At 40.9% G+C, this 22,649-nt stretch overlaps 1 pseudogene across 1 annotated transcript; it reads right to left on the bottom strand.

The window, feature by feature from the left end:
• Positions 1 to 6,081: 6,081 nt before the first annotated feature.
• LOC308553368 (ras-related C3 botulinum toxin substrate 1 pseudogene) lies at positions 6,082 to 6,647 on the bottom strand (annotated as a pseudogene). Its single transcript has one exon. The product of its transcript is annotated as a ras-related C3 botulinum toxin substrate 1 pseudogene (transcript).
• Positions 6,648 to 22,649: the final 16,002 nt, after the last annotated feature.

The raw sequence follows: 22,649 nt of genomic DNA, 5'->3' as shown, positions 1-22,649 counted from the left end.
ATGTTTGTAACCTTGTTCTAATTTGTGCTTTGTTCTTAAATGTCCATGTTCAACCCCACTACTGGAATTAACATTTTAACAAATAACATAGGCTCTGGGATCCTATTTTCTTATCTTGATGACTTAAATATTTTAGCATTCTTTCTTACCTAGGTTTGAATGTTTGAATTTAATGTATTTAGACAAACCAATTTTATACACCCTTGGACCTAGTTTCATTCATTCAGCAAATATTTATTACTGTGCACCTGCTATGTACTGGCTGTGTGCAAGATTCTAGGGGTCCAATGCCCAGTGCATAAGGTAAGGTCTCTGCCTTCTTAGAATCTAGTCTCCAGTAGGGGAGCTGGACATTAAATGAATAGGAGACCAAGAAAATGCTTACTTAATAAAAGGTAGAACAGTGTTCTTTTATGGAAGGACCTGAGGGTTGGGTCAGAGAACCTGATATTTTAGTTTAATGAACTTTTAATTCTTGAGCAGTTTTAGATTTACAGAAAAATTGAGAAGGTACTACAGAGCATTCCCATTGCCCAGTTTCTCCTGTTGTTGTAGGGAGGGTGGGGAACGGCACCAGGTGTTAGACTGGTGGAGTCACACAGGATTTGGGTTCAGCAACCTTGGTACTTGAGTTCTGGCTAGAAAAGCATTCAGAGCCAAGACTCCAACTATAAGAGAACATTTATTGATAAAATCACAGAGGTAGGAGAAGTAATTTCTAAAAGAAATGGGCTTAGGAAACAAGTTATAGGGGCAAAGAAGGGCCCTTGGTGCTTGAGAGTGAAGAAGTTAATGGTAACTCATCTGGGGGGAAGGGGGAAGAGAAGGGAAAGGGAGAGAGAGAGGCACAGGCGTGCTCCCAGGAGGAAGAGTGCACCAGGACCATGGTCTTAAGAGTTTTAAGGGTGGAGATTTTAGGGGAGGTCCCAAGGAAAGTTCTCAATAGAATATTCAGCAGTTTTCCAGGTGAGTCCTTTCAGGGCTGTGGTCTCCACTGATAGATAGGTTGGCACCAGGGCAGGGGGTCATTATTCAATGCAGCTGGTCCTGAGGTTGGCTATGGCTGATTTTGTTGCTTTTCTGGGCCCGGAGCTGAAATACAGCTGAGGCCTAGATGTTACCTCTAGGGAGGAAACGTCAGGGGGTCCAAACTGCGTGACTATCGATATGCTATGGGAGGAAAGGCCTCCCTGGGGATGAGGTCCTACCCTGTAATTGTCGGCTACTAGACACATGGCACTTTCCACCCTGATGACCCTTTGTACCTAGCGCCTCATCTTTGCTTTGCTCATGTCTATCTAACTGCCCACCACACTATTATTAACATTTTACACTAGTAGGGTACATGTGTTACTGGATATATTATTAACTAAAGTCCATAATTTATTCAGATTTTCTTAGATTTTACTTCATGGCCTTTTTGTGTCCCAGGATTCCATTTAGAATATAGCATTACCTTTAGTCATCATGTCTCTTAGAGTCCTTTAGGTTGTGGGACAGTTTCTCAGCCTTTCCTTGTCATTGATGTATGACCTGGAGATTTTTGAGGGATACTGATCAGGTATTTGTAGAATGCCTCTCAATTGGACTTTCCCTTGCTGGGTTTATTTTTTTATCTTTCAAAATCTGCCTTCACATACCTTTTTGAGACGTGGTAGACCAACATGGCTTGTGCTTTATGACCTGGGACTGTATGAAGGTCTTAGTAATGGTTACTCTTAGTTCAGATTTCTCCTGTGTAGTCTGTCCCTCCCGCACTCCCGCCTTTCCTGGAGGTGATCTAGGTGGTGCTTTCCCCCTGGCAGTCAGAGACAATGGATTGGCCACGGAGGGAGGAGGGGGTTTGGAACTATGGCCTCAGGGGGTGGGTGCTGGCTTTGGACAGACCCTCAAGCCCCAGTAGGGATTTCTGCATTACTTTAAATTCCTTCCCTTCCTGCCAGGAGAGCTCCTCCTCTGGGGTGATTGCCGCAGTTAAGATTACCCAATACAGCCGTTTTAAGGCTATTAACCAGGTCAGAGGTATGAGGAAAAGAAGGGATTTTTTGTAATCAGGTAACACGAAGAGAGTCTGAGGTCAGGAGCGTTCTGGCCCAAGGATTTCAGCCGCACAGCCTCCTTCCCCTACTTTTGGGGTCTCTCTGTCTCTCTTTCTTCAGAGTGTTTCTGGTTTCAGTTTGCGGCAGCTCCTAAGGCAGCTGCAGGTCGTGCTCGGGCCGATCGTCTTCGCAGAAGGCGCTGGAGTCAGGTTGGAGCAAGGCGCGCGCGTTCTTGGCCGCGGCCGGCCGCGTGCTGCCGGAGCCTGCCCGCCAGAGCGAGACCCCGCCCCGCGCCCCGCGCCCCGCGCCCCGCGCCCCGCGAACAATCTGCTATTGTCTCCGGGGATAGAACGGTGCCAATAAAAAAGGAAAACTCCGCGCCAGGAGGAGGAAGACGGCGTTAACTGCTTCACCCGCTAAAAGTAATTACGGGGAGGCGGGGAGGCGGGGAGGCGGGGCGAGAGCCCCCCTCCGGTGTCAGCTTGCAAACTGGGCGCGGGGCGCGGCCGCGGCGGGGCGGCCGTCGGGCACCTGTCCCGGTGCGGCGGGGGGATGGCCCCTCCCCGCGCGCCCCCCTCGTTGGCAGCGTGCTCGATGCTGCCCCGGGAGGAAGCCGGGCGCCCCCTTCGTTTGCTTTACGCTTGCCAGGGTCCCAGAAACTGTGACCTCAGGGACAGTCCGGGGCGGGGACTTGGGGAAGGGAGGGGCTGCGCGCGTAGCTTTTAGGGCACGTGAAGAGCGTAAAGTGCAGGATCCGCGGAGGGAGCCCGGGAGCGAGCCATGAGAGAGGGCCGACCGAAGGCAGCGAATTGAATTAGGGAACCGGGAGGCTTTTATTCTTTAATTTGCAACTCGTGGGCACGGGGGCGTGAAAAGATAGGAGGGGGAACTCAGTTCTCAAAGCCCCCTGTCCCATGTTCTCCTTAATCTCTGGTTAATAAAAATAAAGGGGTTTGATTACATCTGTGTGGGGACTCCATTTTCTTCCTTCCCACGGTCTGTGGCAGAGTCTGACCCCCCCCCCCCCGCACTGCAAGTCACAGGAAGACGCTCAGGTGGCATTTTGGGGCCCCCCTGCTCTTCACCTGACCGCTAACGCGGGCTCCCCTGTACTCTGGCCTCGCGCAATGCAGCTTTGCTGATTAAAAACTCAGGTACCGTGCGCATTGGACGGCAGGGCCTTTGGTCACTGGCTTCACGTGAGCAACCACCCAGGGTGAAAGCAACGAGTCCCCGGCAGCGGCCCGAGTCCCCGGCAGCGGAGGCCTCGCGCGGAGCCAGGCGGGCGGAGGAGCGGCTCCCGCCGAGCGCGCAGGGCGCCCCCAGGCCCGCGCTCAGGTCGGGCGCCTCACGCGGGTCTGTGATCCTTGGGGGGGGGGGGAGTCAGCCCTCGTTTAAAGTTTGGGTCTTGCCCTGGCCGGTTTTCCCAGTGGTTAAAGTGTGGGCCCGACGACTGAAGAGTCCGAGGTTCGGTTCCAGCCAAGGGCAGGATCCTTGGCTGCAGGCTCCTCCCAGGCGGGGTGTGCGGGAAGCCACCAACCCACATGCAATCTTCCCTCTGCCCCTTCCTGAAAAGCAACGGGAAAAATGTCCTGGTTTGAAGATAAAATAAAGTAAATAAAATAAATAAAATAAAAAATAAAATAAAAATAAAATAAATAATAAAATAAAAATAATAAAATAAAATATAAAATAAAAAATTAATAAAATAAAAAATTAATAAAATAAAAATAAAAAATAAAAGATAAATAAAATAACAAAATAAATAAACAAATATAAAAAAATAAATAAAAAGTTTGGGTCTCATAACCTTGATACCTGAATCACAACTGGGTCTGGTTCTATTATGTTTGTTTTTGTTTTTTCTCTCTGTCCTCTCCCTGGGTGTGTCCAGTAATCTTCCTGGGAAGGCTGGACCTCATGTATGAAAAATTGAAGGAAGTCTAGATGGGGGTCTCTTCCCCCCCCCCCCCCCCCAGAGAATATTATTTAGCTTCTGGAAGGCAGTTAGTGGAGGAGCAGATCACCTTAATTCAATTAGGGAGCAAACTGATTTGAGTTTGAGTCTTAATCTAAGGCTTTGACTATTTTGGGTTTGGCCTTATTTCTAAGGTATAGAAAAGTCTCAAATGGAACCCTGGAGTGTTTGCCTGGGGACCTCGGCTTTGGTGGCCCCGAACTCTCTTTTTTTAATTCTCCCCAGCACAGTGACACTTGCCAATAGGTCTGTTTAGTGTTTCAGCCTCTTAGCAAGCTCTTTTTGGATTAGTTTCTCTGTCTAGATCTGTACCGCAGTCAAAGGGAAGACTCTGTCAAGAGGAAAAGTGGCCTGGACTGTCAGGCTTATTTTCCCATGTTTCCCTTCTCTCTAGGATCTTGGTTTCTCTCATCTTGGGTCTCTTGATAGTCTTGAACTCCCATTTTTTACTTCCCTGACCCATGAGGCTGCTCAAGCTTTTGCTGTTTTTCTGTCCATCAGTAGCCACTTTCTGCCCGGCCTCTAGATTAATTTTCCTTCTTTCAAAGGTCTTGACCCCTCAAGTTTTTGACCACTTTTGTAGTTTCTCAGCACCATTAAGTAGGTGTGCGCACATGTGTGTGTTGCCTTGTTTTTCTGTTTTATATGTATTTTTTATTTTTTTAAGTAGGAGAATTGGCCTGTTATAAGCCAGATAGCAAAGCCCTGCCTTTGTTTTAAATGCCACTGATGGAACTGTTCTGCAGTTTCTTTTTTTTCTGCCTTGTTTTGAGCCTTTAGTTTTAACCCAAGGAACTTTCAAAAAATGTACTTCTTTGACTCTTTACTTATAGTGTAAATGTAACATCTCATGTTTGGGATTGTGTGTTTCTAAAGGACAGGCGTTCATATTTCTTGCTTCTCCCATTATGACTTACAGAGTAGGCACTCTCGAATAATTGTCAAATAAATGGACTTTAGAGTTGCCATCTTACTGGCAAGAAATCCCCACCCGCCCCCAGGAATCCAGTTGAATCATTCAGGGTGTCAGCCAGACAGAGATTTCCTGCTTGAGATAGGACAGACCATCTGCATCTCACTTGAGGCAAAGGAGAAAGGAAGCCAGAAGACAGATCCCATCAGTTTCTTCAGCTGTAAAATGAGTAGGCTGACTCTAGACGGTATCTAAATCCTTTCCGACTCTAATAGTTTGTGCATCTGGTAGCAAACCCACACTCCTTCTCTGGTCCCTTTATTGAGGATTTTGTTAAAGACAGTGTCACATCTGTACTTTTGGCTCCTCAGGGTGCTCTGTGATAAGGGAGACTTCAGCCTTTATTTTTGCATTAACTCTAGGGAATTAGCAAAGCAGTGGTGCTGAATTTTGCATTAACTCTGTGCACTGCTTTGCTAATTCCCTAGAGCTACTATAACAAATGACCATAAACTAGGTGGCTTAAAACAACAAATTTATTCTTTCACAGTTCTGGAGGCCAGAAGGTCTGAAATCAAGGTGTCAGCAGAGTGGGTTCCTTGTGGAGGCTCTGAGGGAGAACCGTCTCATGCCTCTCTCTTAGCTTCTGGTGGTTGCCGGCTTCCCTGAAGTGTACATGCATCATTCCAATCTTTGTCTCCATTTTCCCATCACTGCCTTCTCTCTGTGTCTCTGTTTCTGCTCCTCTAACGACACCAGTCATTAGATGCAGGACTATGGTCTAAATCCAGGTTGACTTAATTTCAAGATCCTTAGTTACAAAGACCTATTTCCTAATAAGGCCACATTCCGAGGTTACGGATAGACATGAATTTTTGGAGAGCACTCTTCAAATCACTATAACCAAAGTACATCTTTTTTTTTTTCTTCCTTTCATTTTATGACTAGATTTCAATAGAATGTGAAAGTTTGAACTCTTACACTTTAAACAAATAAAAAACCTAAAAATTACTGATGGGTTCAAAATGGTTTTATAGAAAAACTAATCTGTAACAAAAACTTGGTATTGAGTGCGAAGACTCCATTGTTTTTTGAACAAAGCATACAAAGTTTCCAAGGGGACAGGGCAGCAGGGGAGAGGGGCCCAGACATTTACAGCAGCAGGCACTTTCTCTTCCTCCTCTTGACAGGAGGTAGGCAGAGAACAGGTCTAATAGCTTCCTCAACACGGGCTTGAAGTCTCGCTGTGAGAGCCCAGCGCTCCAGGTTTACAGCACCGATCCTTAGCCATGGCTCAACCCTGTGGGTAGGTGATGGGCGTCAGCTTCTTCAGTTCCTCAGTCATGTCTTTGCCATCCCTAAATTCAAGCTTAGTCCCTACCAGGATGATGGGAGTGTTGGGACGATGGTGCCACCCTTCAGGACACTACTTTGCAGGGATGTTTTCAAATGACTTCGGACTCACAGGAGAAAAGCAAATTAAGAATAAAACTGTCTGTGGATAAGATAGGGGACATAATCTGTCACAATCGTCTTGTCCAGCAGTACCCCATAAGCCCAGATTCACCAGTTTTCCATCTACCATAATATTGGCGGAATAGTTGTGAAAGACAGCGGGGATATATTCTCCAGAAGATGCATTGGCTGTATAACTGATCAGGAGGCAAGATTTACCTGTAGCTCTGTCTCCCACCACCACCCACTTGATGGCCTGCATCTGGACCGCTGCGTGGGCCCCAGTGGGGCCGCTGGGCACTGAGGCGAGAAGCAGCGGGCTCTGGTGCATGGTCAGCTCCCACTGAAGTAAATCTTAAAACCATAAGCTTTATGAGGGCAGGAATTATGTCTATCTTGTTCACTGCAGACATATTTAAGGCATTTAATATTGAATAAAATGAATAAAGTTGAAATAGGGTCTAAGTGGTAGGTGTGTAGTACATGTTGCCAGCTGCAATCAAATTATGTTCATAGGCCCGTTGTCTAGGGTGCTTGCTCTTTATGAGTTTTCAACACATTTAGGTGAGGTTTAATGCCTTACTGGGCTGATGGAAATGCAATCCATTAGTTAAAACTGCATACTTTGTAGTCTACTTTTAAAAAATTATCTTTATAGCATATATTTATTTCCCTACTTTTTATTTTAACCCTCACCCAAGGATATGTTTTTATTGATTTTTGGAGAGAGAGAGAAACATTGACCAGGGATCAAACAACAACCTAGGGATGTGCCCTGATGGGGAACTGAACCTGCAACCCTTTGATGCACAGGGACAATGCTCCAACCAATTGAACCAGGGCCATTTCCTTACTCTCTATCTTATTTCTCTTTCCTTTGTTTTGCTCCTGTTTTGTGTTGATTTAGTACTATCACCAGTTACAAGTCTCCTGTTTTCTTCTCAGTTCTTCTTTCCATGCCTTTTTTATTTTTTCAACTCCTTATAATCAGGCTTTTAATGTAATGGAATGTAAACATATATATATTTCAATAAGACTTAGAAAAAAGGAACCCCAAACATTTAGGTAGATTTGAATCTGAAAAAAAAAAAAGAAGCAACTAATTTGCATTTAAAATTAGTCATAAGAGGAAAAGAATTCCATGTTTTCCAGTATACAGTATTTTAAGGCACTGCTGCCTGCTTGTCTTCTAACTATTAACCTAGGATATAATGAGGGGGGTGACGTTATATATAATAAGCTGCTAGCCGTCCAACTAAGAAACCCTTTCTCACGCCATTTCCTGCAGAGTGAAATTGTGCGGATGCCTGCAAATATCTAAACTTGCCGCGCTGTTTGAACATCCCTATTACCTTTCTGAGCCTCAGATCTAGTTCTTTGATTTGTTCTCTCAAGCTCCTTAATGCTTCTTCTATGCCAGTTTGGATGGTATTTAGGAATCTTGATGAATATGCTCATTACCTAATACAAAGTGACATAAAACACTCCTGCCACGAACTCTGCTACATAACCATACCCTGCTGAACTCCTGCAATTCATTCGGTGCTAGATTAATAGCATTTATGTTATTCATAGATCTCAGTTGACCTTGATCTGCTAGAAACTCCCTCCTTTTTATCTCTGTTCCATACTGGGAAGGTTTTGTCCCACATTAACAATAGTTCTTTTGTACATCAAAGCACCCCCCCCCCCCAACATCCCAGGTTTTAATTTTCCTTGCATGCATAATATGTATCTCTCTTCTGTTCAATGTTTGTTACTTCTTACCTATATTTAATTGATGGGTAATAGAAATTTCTATTTGTTTTGCAAAAGATAAGTACTTAAAAATTAACCTTTTAGTATAGAATTTTAAAAAAATTGCTTGGTGAGTGAAGAAAGTTCACAGAAATGAGTTTTTTCTTCTCTTTTTTTAAATTTAAGAAATACAGATTAAGTAGAGATCTAGTCTCATGTGCCTCCATTTGCCCAGTATCTTTCAAATAATGGTATTTATTTTTCTTGGAAAACAAAAGAGTTTTAACTACACTGAAATGCCCCTATTTTAGTTGAGTATTAAATATATATATGTACATATGCATATACAATCTGTATGTGTGATGATACAGACATTGGATAAAGGTCTGTGGGCAATAATTGAGAGTTTAATTCAGTGAGTCAATTTTTTCATTCCTTTTAGGAAAATTCTTTGCAAAGCACTTACCAAAAGCTAAACAAACATAAGTAAAACAGAAAACAAAATCTAAAAACAAAACCCTCATAACCTAGGAATTACTCTGTAATGTGAATCTTCCCTCCTCTCAATAAAACATTTAATTGTGAAGTAACCCCTTCAATTAGCTTGTGTTTTGTTTTGCTTTTTGTTTTGTTTTGTTTTGTAGTCAGTGAATACTTATCTGGTATTTAGTAGTTCTGTGTAAAATATTTGCAACTCAGTTCTCCAGCAATAACTCTAGTAGCAGCAGTAGGTGGGTAAAATCTTTTAAAACCTTTTTTTATGCAGTCCAATTCAAAGTGCTCAAACAGTGTCTTGTTCTAATTTTTGTTTATTTTTTGTTAATCATTACCCCAGGATATTTTTTCCATCGATTTTCAGAGAGAGTGGAAGGGAGGGATGTAAGTGGAAGGTGAGAGAGAGAGGGGGGAAGAGAGAGAGAGAGAGAAACAGCCATGTGAGAGAGAAACAGTGATTGATTGCCATTGGCATGCGCTGTAATGGGGCAGGGATCAAACCTGCAACCCAGGTTTGTGCCCTTGACTGAGAATCGAACCCTTGACCCTTCAGGCCCATGCTTGAACTTGAGGATTTTAATGTTTATTTATTTATTTGACGTATTTCTTGTTCTGGTGTATTACTTCCCTGTGAGGAGGTATTCCATAACTATTTCTTTTCTTATTATTTTTAAAAAAATATGTCTGTATTGATTTCAGAGAGAGGAAGGAAGAGGGAGAGAGAGACATAGAAACATCAATGATGGGTCATTGACCAGCTGCCTCCTGCATGCTCCCGACTGGGGATCAAGCCCTCAACCAGGGCATGTGCGCTGACCGGGAATTGAACTGAGATCTGGATCCTAGGTCGATGCTCAACTGCTGAACCACTCCAGCTGGGCTCCATAATTATTTCTGATAGCAAAGTGAGAATTACCTACTTTACTTAAAAAAAAAAAAAAGCATGCAAACTCTCAGATTTTAGTGTGACTAAATAGCATCTGGGAAGCTTTTTAAAAAATGCAGATTCCTAGGAGCCATCTTTAGAAATGCTGACTTGGTGGATCTGGTGCTAAGGGCCCAAGCCGGTGTTTTAGGAAAGCAGCTCTGTTGATGCCAATGTGCTTGGCTACAGATGAACTTTGAGAAACATTGTTCTAAACTATTTTGGAGCAAAGAGCTTTGTTCTATTGCTGGGGACCTTATGGAGTCTGAAGATTTGAAGAGCATAGTGGGAATGTATTCTGGAATGCTAATATACATCTGGACATACAGCAAAGATGCATAACGTATATAAACTAGCTAGAAGAAACACTTCACAGATCTGGATTTTAATACCTTGACAAAAGGAGGAGGGGGAACCCTTACAGAAATTGGTATAGAAGGTAATATGGAATGAGGAGTGTTGTTGGAGGTGAAGGTGGCAGGTCATTTTTCTCTTTACATTTATTGGACTTAATTACAATGAGCTGTTTAAAATAATCATGCAAAATACCAGGACAGGCTAAAACTGCTCCATGAGAATAAAATTATTCACCAACTCCTCTATACTTATTTTTGTTTTTTAAGCCTTCCCACAATGGTGCCATAAGGATACTTTGGAAATGAGGAGACTCAAATCATTACGCAGTTTTTAATTCCTTCAGGATAAATTGCTTATTTCCCCTGATTAATAGGTGTGGGCTATTCATAGTCCAGATTAACATAATTAGTGTAGAGCTTACTTTAAAATTAGATCATATAGTTAATTGTTTTTTATCTACCTTTTACTTCAGTTAATTACATGAGATAATATATATGAAAGTGCCTGGCACAGAACTTGGCATATGTTGAGTACTTAGATGCACCTGCCTAGTTAGCATCTCCTCTCGGATAACTTGCAACCGGCTCAGACTCAATATAAGCCAGATGGAACCATCTTTCCTGCCTCCTCTCCAGATGTTTCCTGTACCAACCCAGTTACTCAGCCAGAAGCCTTTGACCCTTTACATCCTCTGTCCTTGGCCCTTCCAAGTCTTAACTTCCTACATATCTCTTAGGGTATCCAGTTAATTCGTTCACTGCTCAGTGAACCAAGTAGTACAGCCTGTATGAAGTTTCTAGGCAAGTTAAGTGTGATCACCCTTAGATCCAAAGAGATTAGCACATACAGAGAACAGATAGGGGCAGTGGGGGTGGGGGGTGGGGGGGGGGGAGGCAGAGCACAAAGGGCCCTTTAAACCATGTTAAGAATTTTTGAAATTTAATCCTAAGAAAAATGGGAAAAGTTTGAAGAGTTTCAAACAGGGAAATGACATGATCAGATCTGAGTTTTAGCAAGATTGCTCCTTTCCATCTCCCTGATCCCATTTGTCACAACACAAGACCGGGTTGCAAGCATCTCCCCTCTGAAGCCTTACACCTGATCTCCTTGCCTTGTAGGATTCCCCTCAAACACGTGCCTCCGCATCGCAACTAAACAATGGAGCAAAACACACAAATAAAAATCCTAGAGCCCGGCCGGGCGTGGCTCAGCAGTTAAGCGTCGACCTAGGATCCAGGCGATTAGGATCCAGGCGATCAGGGTTCTATTCCCGGTTGGGGCACATGCCCGGGTTGTGGGCTGCAGCCGATCAATGACTCCCTCATCATTGATGTTTCTGTCTCTCTCTCTCCTTCTCCTTTCCCCTCTCTGAAATCAATAAAGATATATTAAAAAAAAAAAATCCTAGAAATCTGATTATATAACTCTCCTATTTCAAATCTTGTAAGGATTTCCTAATGCCTTTAGGATAAAATCCAAATTCCTTGACAGGGATTCCATGGCTAAGGCTAATGCTTACTTTTCCAGCCTCTTCTCTCACCACTTTCCCTCTCACACTCTCCAGGTACGCAGAGCCTCTACCAGGTATTCTAACAAACTGTCTTATCCCTCCCTCAGACCTTCCTTTTCTCCACGCCAGGGCACCAACCCTGCTCCATTTGGGGTGGTAAATTCAGAGATCCTTGAGCAGTACCTGCCACATGGCAGGCTCCCAAGAGACCTAGTAGGATTTCAGTGTACACCTGCTGAATGAATAAATAAGCAGTACCTATTAGGTTCCTTTTCCTTGCCTTTTATATAGCATCTTCCTCTTCAAGAGTTTGCTGGGAAAAGAAATATCTCAATAATCACGTATCTGCTTTGAATTTAGATGACATATTCTAGTTCTATCACAGTGTTGGAGATAAAGGTCATCAAGTTAACTTTTAGACAGGGATGTGGGATCTGATACATTAGGCACACACGGAAAGACATGAGGGAAATCATTTCTGTTCTAAATTAGGGATGCTAAATTTGGGTGGATATTGTCTATGAAGGTTGGACTCACTTTCATGCCCACCAGCAGCAATCTAATCCTGGGGTCAGCAAACTATTTGAACTTTGCCAATCTGATAATGGTAAAAAGTAGAATTTTAGTATAGTTTTAATTAGTTTTGTTTTTTTTGGAAAAAGTTTTTACATATGTTTTTATTGATTTTTAGAGAGAGAGAAAGGGAAAGGAAGAAAGAAATAGAAATATCAATGATGAGAGAGTCATTGATCGGCTGCCTCCTGCATGCTCCCTACTGGGGACCGAGCCTGCTACCCAGGCATGTGCCCTGACCAGGAATTGAACCAGTGACTTCTTAGTTCCTGGGTCGATGCTCAACCACTGAGCCACACCGGCGAGGCTTAATTAGTATTTTAAAATGATTATTTGATTGAAGACCTTTTTATATATTTTTTATTTTTTAATAAACATTTATTCAGAAATGTATAAGTAACAGAGTCTCCTCTTTCCCTTAATGAGACCTCTTTGTATTTGTAAGAGACATTTGTATTTACTCTTCTGTGACTTATCTGTTTCTAAACAGTTTATTGTTTTTTCTTGTTAATATCTAGAAACTCCAGGTATTAGAGAAATTAGACATTTTTTGACATAAATTGCAAATATTATTCTCTGTTTGTTTTGGCATTTTAACTTGATTTATGGTATATGTACATGTACATATACACATATATACATATATTTACCACATAAAAATGTTCTCTTGTTATGTCATCAAATTTAAACTCTTATTTATGATTTATGGATTTTTGTATCAATATTAGAAATACTTTTCCTGCTCCAAGATTACTTAAAGACTTTTCAGTATTTTTTCTAATGCCCTTAATGTTTTATTTTTATGTTTAAATATTTCATTGAGCTGGAATTTCTTTTATTGTAAATTATGAAGTAAAGAAATCAATACCCCTTCCCCAGATGGCTACCCACTTGTCCCCATTCCTTTCATCAATGGAGAATACTTTTCTCCACTGATTTGAAGTGCTACTTTATCAAACACTACATTTTACATTTATTTCTATAATTTCTATCTTGTTGATCTATGTGCACACTTATATGACAGAACCACACTGTCTACAATAACTGTAGCTTTATAATTGACTTGATATTGAGGAGGGCTAGTCTTCCTGACCACCATTATTATTTCAGAAATGTTGTAGTTTTTGCTGTTCTATTTTTAAATTTTTATTTGCTTTTTCATTTAGTTTATGTAATTGAAAATTCTGTATGTATGATTATTTGAATTAAGCTAAATTTATAAGCTAACTTAGAAAAATCCTAGTTGATATTTGCCTTTCTATCAAAGGGCATGGTGTAGTGTTCTACTTTTTTTCTTTGGTCCAGTTTCTGTTTTTAAACTGAAGATGTTTGATTCTCTTTGTCAAGACAAATTTATCTTTAGAAAATAGAAAAAAGTGTAATTTGAATTTTTCCTTATTTTGGATTTTGGTCTTGAGATTTGGTCAAAATGTCCCCCTGAAGTCACTCACCAATTCTCTGACTGACATTATAATGGGAAAGAAAAAAAAAAAAAAAAGGAATTTTGTTCTCATAATGTCTTGTGAATACTTGGTCCTGAAAGCCTGAGAGGGTAGGTGGATCCTAGAAATGCCATCTGCCTTTCATCCTAAGAGACTTGGCTGGGAAACATAAACTGTAAATACTAACTGGAGCAGTTCTTGCTGTTTCACAGCAGTGTTCTGTAAGTTCTGATAGTGTGTCCTGTGGCTGTGTTTTCCAGGGGTTAATATATCTTGTTGTGGCCTTGGGACTGCAGTAGCAATGCCAGGTCACCCAGTTCAGGTAATACCACGGCAGGCAGCACATTAACATTTCCTAACCAGCCTCACTCTCATGCCAACATCCAAAAAGGACAACCTAAACAAATACTTATTTACTTGTTTAAGTCTTGTCTTAAATTCTGCAAATGAAACCTGAACCTTTTGGAAGTCAACTCCCTGGGTAATGAAAACATCCTTGTCATTGTTGGGCATGTGCTGTACTCACCATGTCGCTGTTTTGGGAAGGACATAGATTTGGCCCAATAGTCTTTTCAGTTTGTAAGGAGCCGCCGTACAAATCTTATGAAACAGTTCTGACTTCTCTGCGTGCTCTGACTTGCCATGGAGTCAAGAACTTCCTCTTACAGCTTACCAAACTCACTGCTTTAAGGTTTCAGAGTGCCTGTTTCTCAGAGACCTACTTTGTTTTCATTGAAATCATCCTCTTGCGACACTTATGCCAACACCTCTATTCTAGGGATCAGCATTTCCCCCCCCTGTGTTTTATTGATTGTACTTTGGGGACAAGAGGAAAATCTGAGGTTAGTGGCAAATTAACCTTATTAATTTGTGGAGATATTTAATTTGGGAAAAACATCCTGAAATGTATTTGCTGCATTTTCATTTCTTGCTGTATGGCCACACAGGGTCCAATCAGGGCCCATGGTAGCAGTGGAAGTCAACAGGAATTTCAGGACACGGTAGAAGGAGGGCACTGGCTGCTCTTAATTTATTTGATGCTCCACAACTTTGGGGAACCTGGCCAGCTCTAAGTGTTTTTGTTTTCATTTGTTTGTTTGGATTTGATTGGTTTTGTTTTGGGTCCTCTAGGAAGAATCAAAAGAAGAAGTGATTGTTTTGGTGAGTTGGCTCCAAGTCCAAAATAAAACAGGATATGGGATAGAAAAGGACTTGAGGATGCTCAGAACTTTATGTGTTCAGGAAAAGGCAGTGTATTCAAAGGACAGGATGCAGGCCATTGTGTTTGGAGGCTGGAGAACAAAGGTAAGAGGGCTTAGACCCAAGGTTAGAGCAGGTGTGGTGTGCGGCCTCTGACATGGCTCCCATCTCTTCCTACCCACACCCTTGACTCATCCCTCCCCTCGTGCTTGGGCTGGAGACTCAGTGACTCGCTTCTAACAAATAGCATGTGGCGAAAGTGATGGAGTATCACTTCTGAGGTTAGGCTGTAAAAAACTGCGACCTCCTTTTTGCTTTCTCTCTTCTCTGCCTCTTTTCGACTGGCTCCCTCTGGTGAAGCAAGCTACAATGTTGAACTACCCGATGGAGAGACCGTGTAGTAAGGAACTAGGGGTGGCCTTTAGACTGTCACCTCTGAGGAACTGAGGCCCTCGGGCCAACAGCCCACAACAAACTGAATCCTGCCAGCTACCATGCGAATGAGCTTTGGAGACGATCCTCCCCAGTCAAGCAGTGAAATGACTTGTAGTCCTATCTGGCACCTTGAGTGCGGCTTGGAAGTCCTGAAGCAGAGGACCCAGTAAAGCTGCACGTGGATTCCTTATCTACAGAAACTTTGAGATAATATGTGTTGTTTCAAGCCACTGAGTTTTGGGGTAATTTGTTAGGGAGCATTAGATAAATAGTACAGGTGGGTAGGGCCAGACCGTACAGAGACTTATGGCCATGGTAAGGAGTTTGGATTCTCTTTCACTGTAGTTCAGGGAGGAACATGATCACTTTTTTTTTTTTTAAACATATTTAATAGATTTCAGAGAGAGGAAGGGAGACGGAGAGAGATACAGAAACATCAATGATGAGAGAGAGTCACTGATCGGCTGCCTCCTGCATGCTCCCTGCCAGGGATCGAGCCCGCAACCCCGGCATGTCCCCTGACCAAGAATTGAACCTCTGTCTCCTGGGTCACAGGTCGCTCAACTGCTGCCCACGGAATATGAACACTCTTAAAAGACACCTCTGACTGCTGCGTGGGGAACAGGAGGCACAGAAGCAAGAATGGAAGCAGGACAATCAAAAAGAAGGCTCTCTCAGAATATCAGTGTGAACTGGCCAGAGCTAAGATACATTTGCACATAATATTGATATGACTTCCTGGGGATTGGATATAGGGGATAAAGGAAACAGGAATTGCGGATTACTTCCACCTTTTTGGTTGGATCTACCAGGTGGATGCAGGTGCCACATGTTCTAGGGTAAAGGGGAAATAATAATAGTCTCCATAAACATTAAAATAAACACCTTCAATAAAATCTCCATTGACTCATTCATCACCTCAGGTGTAGCAGTTCTGCAGAAATCAACACAGACATCAATACTTATGATGTTAAGTGACTCTGGCCGGGACATTTATGGGTATCAGCAGTAATGGCAGTGTCATTGTCCACCATTGGTGATGACCACTTCTGTGAGCTACAGTGACATAGCTGCTGTATTTGGCCTCAGTGATATGAGCTATCACTACAGAAAGGAGAGAGAAAGAAATGGTGGCTGCCAAATTGTAGCCAAGAAGGCTCTTCTTAGGGACTTTTGTTTTGTTGAGGAATTTGAAATGGTTGTGCTTTCTCAATTGGGTAATACTGTTATTATGACCCTATTTTTACCTCTAGGATGTGTTTTCTGGAAAACAGAGTTATGAAAAAAAGAGTAGTTGAAAGATGACTTCTGTATTTGTTAGGAAACTGTTGTCAAGACCTTAGCTATTGAGCCACACAGTGCCCATATATAAAATCCTCAATGATATTAATACTTACTATTTTCGTTAAGAAATTGATGTGCTTCCACTTTTAAGTTCAAAGCACTGATGTAGGTGACTGTATTTTCTGTTTTAGCCCAACCTCTCAGGAAGGTTACAGACAGATTTTACTCTCAGTTATGTTTATTTATACTTATAGTTGGCATATTTGTGCTCTCCTCATTAGTTTTTATTTTATAACTTCATTTCTTAATCTTATTGTTAAGATGTTAAGATGTCTTTTACTGTGAGTTCTTTCAAGCTTTGTTTTGTTCGTTTTTGAGAAAGACAAGGGACTTAAATGAGACACTTTAAGGTAACACAATATTATGTTATAAATGTCCCAAGTATTTCCAATGCTGTGCAATATGACATAAGGTTTTTTCCATATGTCGCTAACTCTTTAGTTTTAAATACTTCTCACTTCTAAATGGGAAGAAAGAGAAATTCAAATGATTAAATTAAGCTCTTCTTTGTCTTTTGACAAAGAAGTTTGGGACACTGGGCATTTTGAGAGCTGATTACTTTAAGAAAAATTATGCAGCCTAGGAGAGGTTAGAGAGTTTTTTGAGGATGAGAAAGTTGTTGACTGAGTAGAAAGAGTTGAAACGAAGTTCTAAACTAGAAATGTTAGCACATGAACTCCAAATATTTGCTCTAATGTACTTAGAATAAAATTTTCTTCAATGTGATATCGAGTTTTTTCCAACCATTCTTTAGTTTTTTAAATTTCCTGGTGTAGCAGGTGCCATTGTTTCTTTCCTAAATATAGTATGTGTTACTTCTGATATTATTAATAACCAGTAAATTTGATGGCATAGAAAAAATTACCGTTTCTTGAAATTTCAGATATAAGATGAAATTACTAAATTAGTAATAGGAGGAATACACATTGTATTATGTTACTATTTAAAAATCGCCTGAACCCTTACCCACTATTTTTGTGTTGAAAATGAATTCATATTATATGTAACTCAACATTTAGAAAAAACTGATTGGAATCATAGGGTCTGAAAAGAGCTGCTCTTGTTAAAGAGCTGCTGAGGGATCTCTTCCTGCTTGATATTGCGCACCCAGCCCTACGGCTTAATCAGCGTGAATTAGTCACTGCCTAAAAGTGCTCAAAAAGAGTTGACCATATATTAAAATGGTTCTGGAATCATGCCAGACTAAAGGATTTTCTGTCTCCCTCACACCTGTTGCTTGTTGCTTTTGTAGCTGTTGCACTTATTGGTTTTAATTTTAGTCTCCTAGTACAATTTGTTTTCCTTATGTAGAAAGTCCCAGAGGGCAGCCTCACTACAGTTTCTAAATAATAGTTTCAATAATTTCTATAGTATAAATAATTAGTTGAGCATATCTTTTTTCTTTCTTTAAATCAATTTCAGACTGAACTAATAAACTTTCTTTTTCAAGTTCAGTAAATCGAACAGACATGGCTATATTATATAACTTGTTAACTTATCAATGAAAAGTTCCAGACCTAAGTTTCTAGTTTGTATTTGTAATGAATGTGCTTAATATAAGATTATTGAATGAATGAATGAATGAATGAGCAAAAGAAATAATCTCCCTTTCAAACTCTGATCCTTTTAGGCCTGGTTCAATCCCTCCCTTCATTGCAAATTAGAAGTTCAACTACTTGTTCAGGAATATTTCCCCCACAGTCTGAAGCATAGTTGACCAATAAAGTATGCTACCTAAATGTGACTTTTAGGTTTTATAGCCAAACCACAAACCTCCAGACTTGCAGTAGAAGATCTGTTGTAGGCATTCCGTCTCTGACCAGCTTCAGCTGTATGCTAAAAATGTCTGAAGTGATCTGGAATATGTTTCATACTGAATCTTGCCTTGTACAAATTCACTAAACTTGAAAAGTTTCTTTGGAGTGTTGCTATATAAAATAGTGGCATACTGTATAAGTCACCTAAAGTCACAAATGTCCTCAATTAGACAGGCATTAAACATTTTAAGATAGCTTTTAGTATACTTTTTGCCATGCATTTATTCTGGCCATAAAAACTGGCACTTTATACAAATGAACCAATGTATGCACGTCTACAAAGAATATCATGCGTTTCATTTGAGGTAGAATTCTCTTGAAAACCAATAGCCAGTATTCTTTTTGAAAATTTTATGTTTTATGATTAGAAAGTTACATGTTCTGCTTAGATTCACTAATCAGACTTAAGAAGCCTTGGAATATTTTCTGCAAGTAAACCTGAGCCACAAACCTATATCATGATCCACCCTGTTTTAGAATACTAAGCTCTATCTTGGAACACAACACAGTAATTTGTCAAGATTCTTCAACTTGATTTCTGGAATCCTTCCTTGTTTTTCAAATTAGAGGATTTATGAATGATCAGGTCAAGTGACCATTTTAACAGAGGGAAAGAAGTCATGGTTGACAACTGAGAGGTTATTATAGATGGAATCAGCTCCTTATTTACTCACCCAATGGCATGATGGACTCCAGGGATCAGTTTCTGTACTTTTGAAGGGCTTTAGTGATTTGGGAGATTGCTGTGCTCAACAAAGCAAAATTTGGAAACTTTACGTTAAAATATACATTTCAGAGTTCACTTGCCATATGAATGAAATTCATTAACATCAATAGCTCTGATTCTTTTTCTGTAAAATGAGAAAGTTAGACAATAAGTTCCCAAGTCTATTTGAGTTCTAAAGTTTAGTGATTTTAAATATAATATGATTGCCATTGCAATCTTAAACAAAATTTATAGGATACAGTAGACTTGACAAGAGTTATGTTCTGAGATCTTCATAATTCCATAATTTTTGGATATGGAAATATGTCACATGTTTTCTAAATATATCTTCATGACACAGGTTAACCATCTCTTCAATATTAGCTGAAGTTTTATATCTCAATAAATATTAAGAAAAGTTGAGTGTGTATGATGACTGGTAGAAAAAAGGGAAGATTCATTCAGATACACATACTGTTTTCTAGATCTCAAATCTGCCTTTGCATCACTATGATCTTGAACACCGGAAAAAAAGAAAAATGCAGATCCTCAGGCTTTATCTTAGATACATTAATTCAGAATCTGTTGACTGGTAGGTAAGTAGCCAGATAGCTATGGTTTTATTTATTTTATTAAAAAAAAACTTTATTGATTTCAGAGAGAAGAAGGGAGAGGGGAAGATAGAAACATCAATGATGAGAGTCACTGATCAGCTGCCTCCTGCACGCTCCCTGCCAGGGATCAAGCCCACAACCCAGGCATGTGCCCTGACTGGGAATTGAACCGAAATCTCCTGTTTCATAGGTTGATGCTCAACCCCTGAGCCATGCCAGCTGGGCCAGACAGCTATAGTTCTAAAAAGCTATGAGTCTGAAACATAGCTAGATTTGGGAAACATAGGTCTAGCTAAGTGATTTGCTTGAAGTGACTTCATCATTTAGTGCCTTGGGAAAAGTACATCACAGCTTTGAGTAATTCTACAAAGGTTTATACCTCAAGTATTTAATACTCGAATGCCAAAGTTTCTCTTCAGGATTCACAGTTTTCGGAAAGTGGCAGTAATCCTGTATCCTGTTTGGGCTGGATCACATCTTTTGGGATGTTAAGTTTTGGACTCTATGCTTTTCAAGGGGAACATTGGCCACTTGAATTTACAGTCTGGCATGTCTACTCCATGCTAATCTCTCTGAGGGAAAACTTGTCAGTAAGTTTAGGTGACAGAGTTAGAGAGATCCTTAAAAAGCAATATGATTCCTCTGTTATTATTCTTACTTTATCGAGAATCAAATCAATCTCAATTTTTATGGGTAAATATATACAGTACACATTTTTATTCCTGACCTCATTTGATATATTTGTTTACTGGTTAGCGGATTTTTACATTACTAATCCAATATCTATGCCATTTTTTTTTTTTTTTGGATGTTACCTGCTTTCACATTAGAGTAGGAATTATCCTAATAACCAAGAATATAAATACAATAAAAGAGGGTTGGTTTCATCGCTCTAAAATACATACAGGAAAGGTATGCATTCATCCTTACCATTTATTTATTCCACTTGAGCATGTCCACTTCTCTGCGTCTTTTGATTAACCATAGTAGTTCTGGCATTTTTATTCATCTAGTGAGGGCTATCACATTCTCCAGAGCTATATTAAGGTATAATGTCTTTGCTTTGTTAGCAAACCCAATGCTTCTTCAGTGGGATTATATTTTGACTTAATTCTAGTTATTGGTCTGGTGGCCAGGAGTTGGGAGTAGATCAAGAATGTTTTGTGTGTGTGATCTTATGAGGCAGAAGTTTGCAATTTTTTAGGAAAGGGAGGTTAGTCACTAGCCTTTTACAGGGAGAAGTGAGCCACTCTGCAGGCCCAGAGAGCTCAGGAAAATCTGGGGATTCAACATTTTTTAAATGTATCAGCTCAGATGTCCCCACCCAATATCTTAGGTTCCCACTACTTCCCAGTCAGGGCCCTGACCTTGGAGTAGCAAATGGGTCGAGGTTGAGAATACAACCTCTCCTGTAGCTCTGTTACTCTTAAAATAAGTCCTGGGTCTCTCCCCCAATTTTTTTTTTTTTGCCTTTTGGTTGTAAAAGATGAGAATCTTTTAATATACTAGTGTTTAAGGAGGGCCTTAGCTTGAACACTTATATTTTAATTAGTGATTAATCACACTCAGCTCTTTATTATCTTCCCCCAAATCATCGATTGAGTCCAGCAGCATGCATTCATATGCCTGACATATTGCATCAGCTCGGGCACTCCCTTCCACCAGTACACAGGCCCAGATCTCCACTGATGAAAGTTTTAACAACTGCACTGCTAGCTGTGCTCCTCATACCAGGGAGGCATCCTTAGGGCCGGCAGACCAGCTGTTCATCCTTCAGAGCCGCACTTCAGAGTCTAATTCCTTGGCTCTCAGGGCTTCTGCAGGGAATGAAAGAAGCAGGGTTGGGTTTAGGGGGAAATTTAACTACAACGTGCTTGCAACAAAGATCTCAGTCAATTCTAAGAACTTTTAATGTCTTCAATTAACCAATCACTGGATGAAGGTGACGGGGGCAGTGAACCTTGGGTGAGGGTGTTGTCTTCTATCCAAGGCCATGACTGGAGATAGGCACAACTGAGATCCGTTGGTCATCAACACAATAAATAGGGGGCAAGTAGTGGTTCAGTCCTGAAGCAGGATCTGGTTCAAGTCTCCAGTACATCCAAGAATTCAGTGAGAGTGGGGAGGTGAGTGGGTCTTCCTTCACTAATGAGTTTAATCTTTATCCTGTGAAGGCTGTGATTGCAATGAGGCTGACAATACTAACAATAAGACAGTGTTTAAGGTCGGGGAGAATTGTCAAAAATGATGTGGAAAAAAAGTGCTTCTACTCTTGAACAAAAGCTGAGAGTGTACAATATTGGATTTGTTCAATAAAATGGTTGGACTTTTTAAAGCTAGCTATAGCAAACACCTTTATTTACAAATTTCCTGCAGGAAAAACCCCCACACACCCCTTTTCTTAGTAAGCCAGAAAATCTATACACTCTAAATTCCTTTCCCTGTTGACCTTAACTGAAAAGTTGCTTTTTTATTTTTGTTTTTTGCTTTTGTTTTTGGAGACACAAGGTTTCATAGACACAAAAAGGCCACTTCTTAGGAGCAATGAAAGAACCAACACACTGACTGAGTGTGCAAATTACTCTTCCCTGATAAGATTAGAGTTAATACTATATATTAATAGCATTAGAGTTAATGTAAAATTCTTCACGATTTTGAAAACTTTGAGAGAGAAAGCATAACATTCAGATTACCAGTAGTGTTTCTTAGTTATGCAGTGTTATTTTTGTAAAGTTATTATGTTGTTGGAGGCAGGAATGGCACTGGGTGTTAGTCCAGTGGGGTCAGACTGGACGTGGGTTCAGCAACCTTGGTACTTGGGTTCTGGCTAGGAAAGAATTCAGAGCCAAGACCCAGACTGCAAGAGAATATTTATTTGGTAAAATTACAGAGGTGGAAAAAGTAATTCCTGGAAGAAATGGGCTTAGGAAACAAGTTATAGAGGCAAAGGAAGGGCCTTGGTGCTTGGGAGTGAGGAAGCTAATGGTAACGAGCTTGGGGGTGGGGGTGGGAGGTAGATAGGGAAAGGGGACTGGGAAAGGGGAAACGAAAGGCTAAGGCTAAGGTGTGGGCATGCTTGCAGGAGGGAGAGCGCCCTGGGTCCTCCATC

The sequence above is a fragment of the Miniopterus schreibersii genome (genome assembly GCF_964146895.1).
Source record: "Miniopterus schreibersii genome assembly, chromosome: 2".
In the NCBI taxonomy this organism is placed as follows: domain Eukaryota; kingdom Metazoa; phylum Chordata; class Mammalia; order Chiroptera; family Miniopteridae; genus Miniopterus; species Miniopterus schreibersii.
The sequence above is the reverse complement of the archived record's forward strand: the minus strand, read 5'-3'. Positions and strand labels throughout refer to the sequence as shown.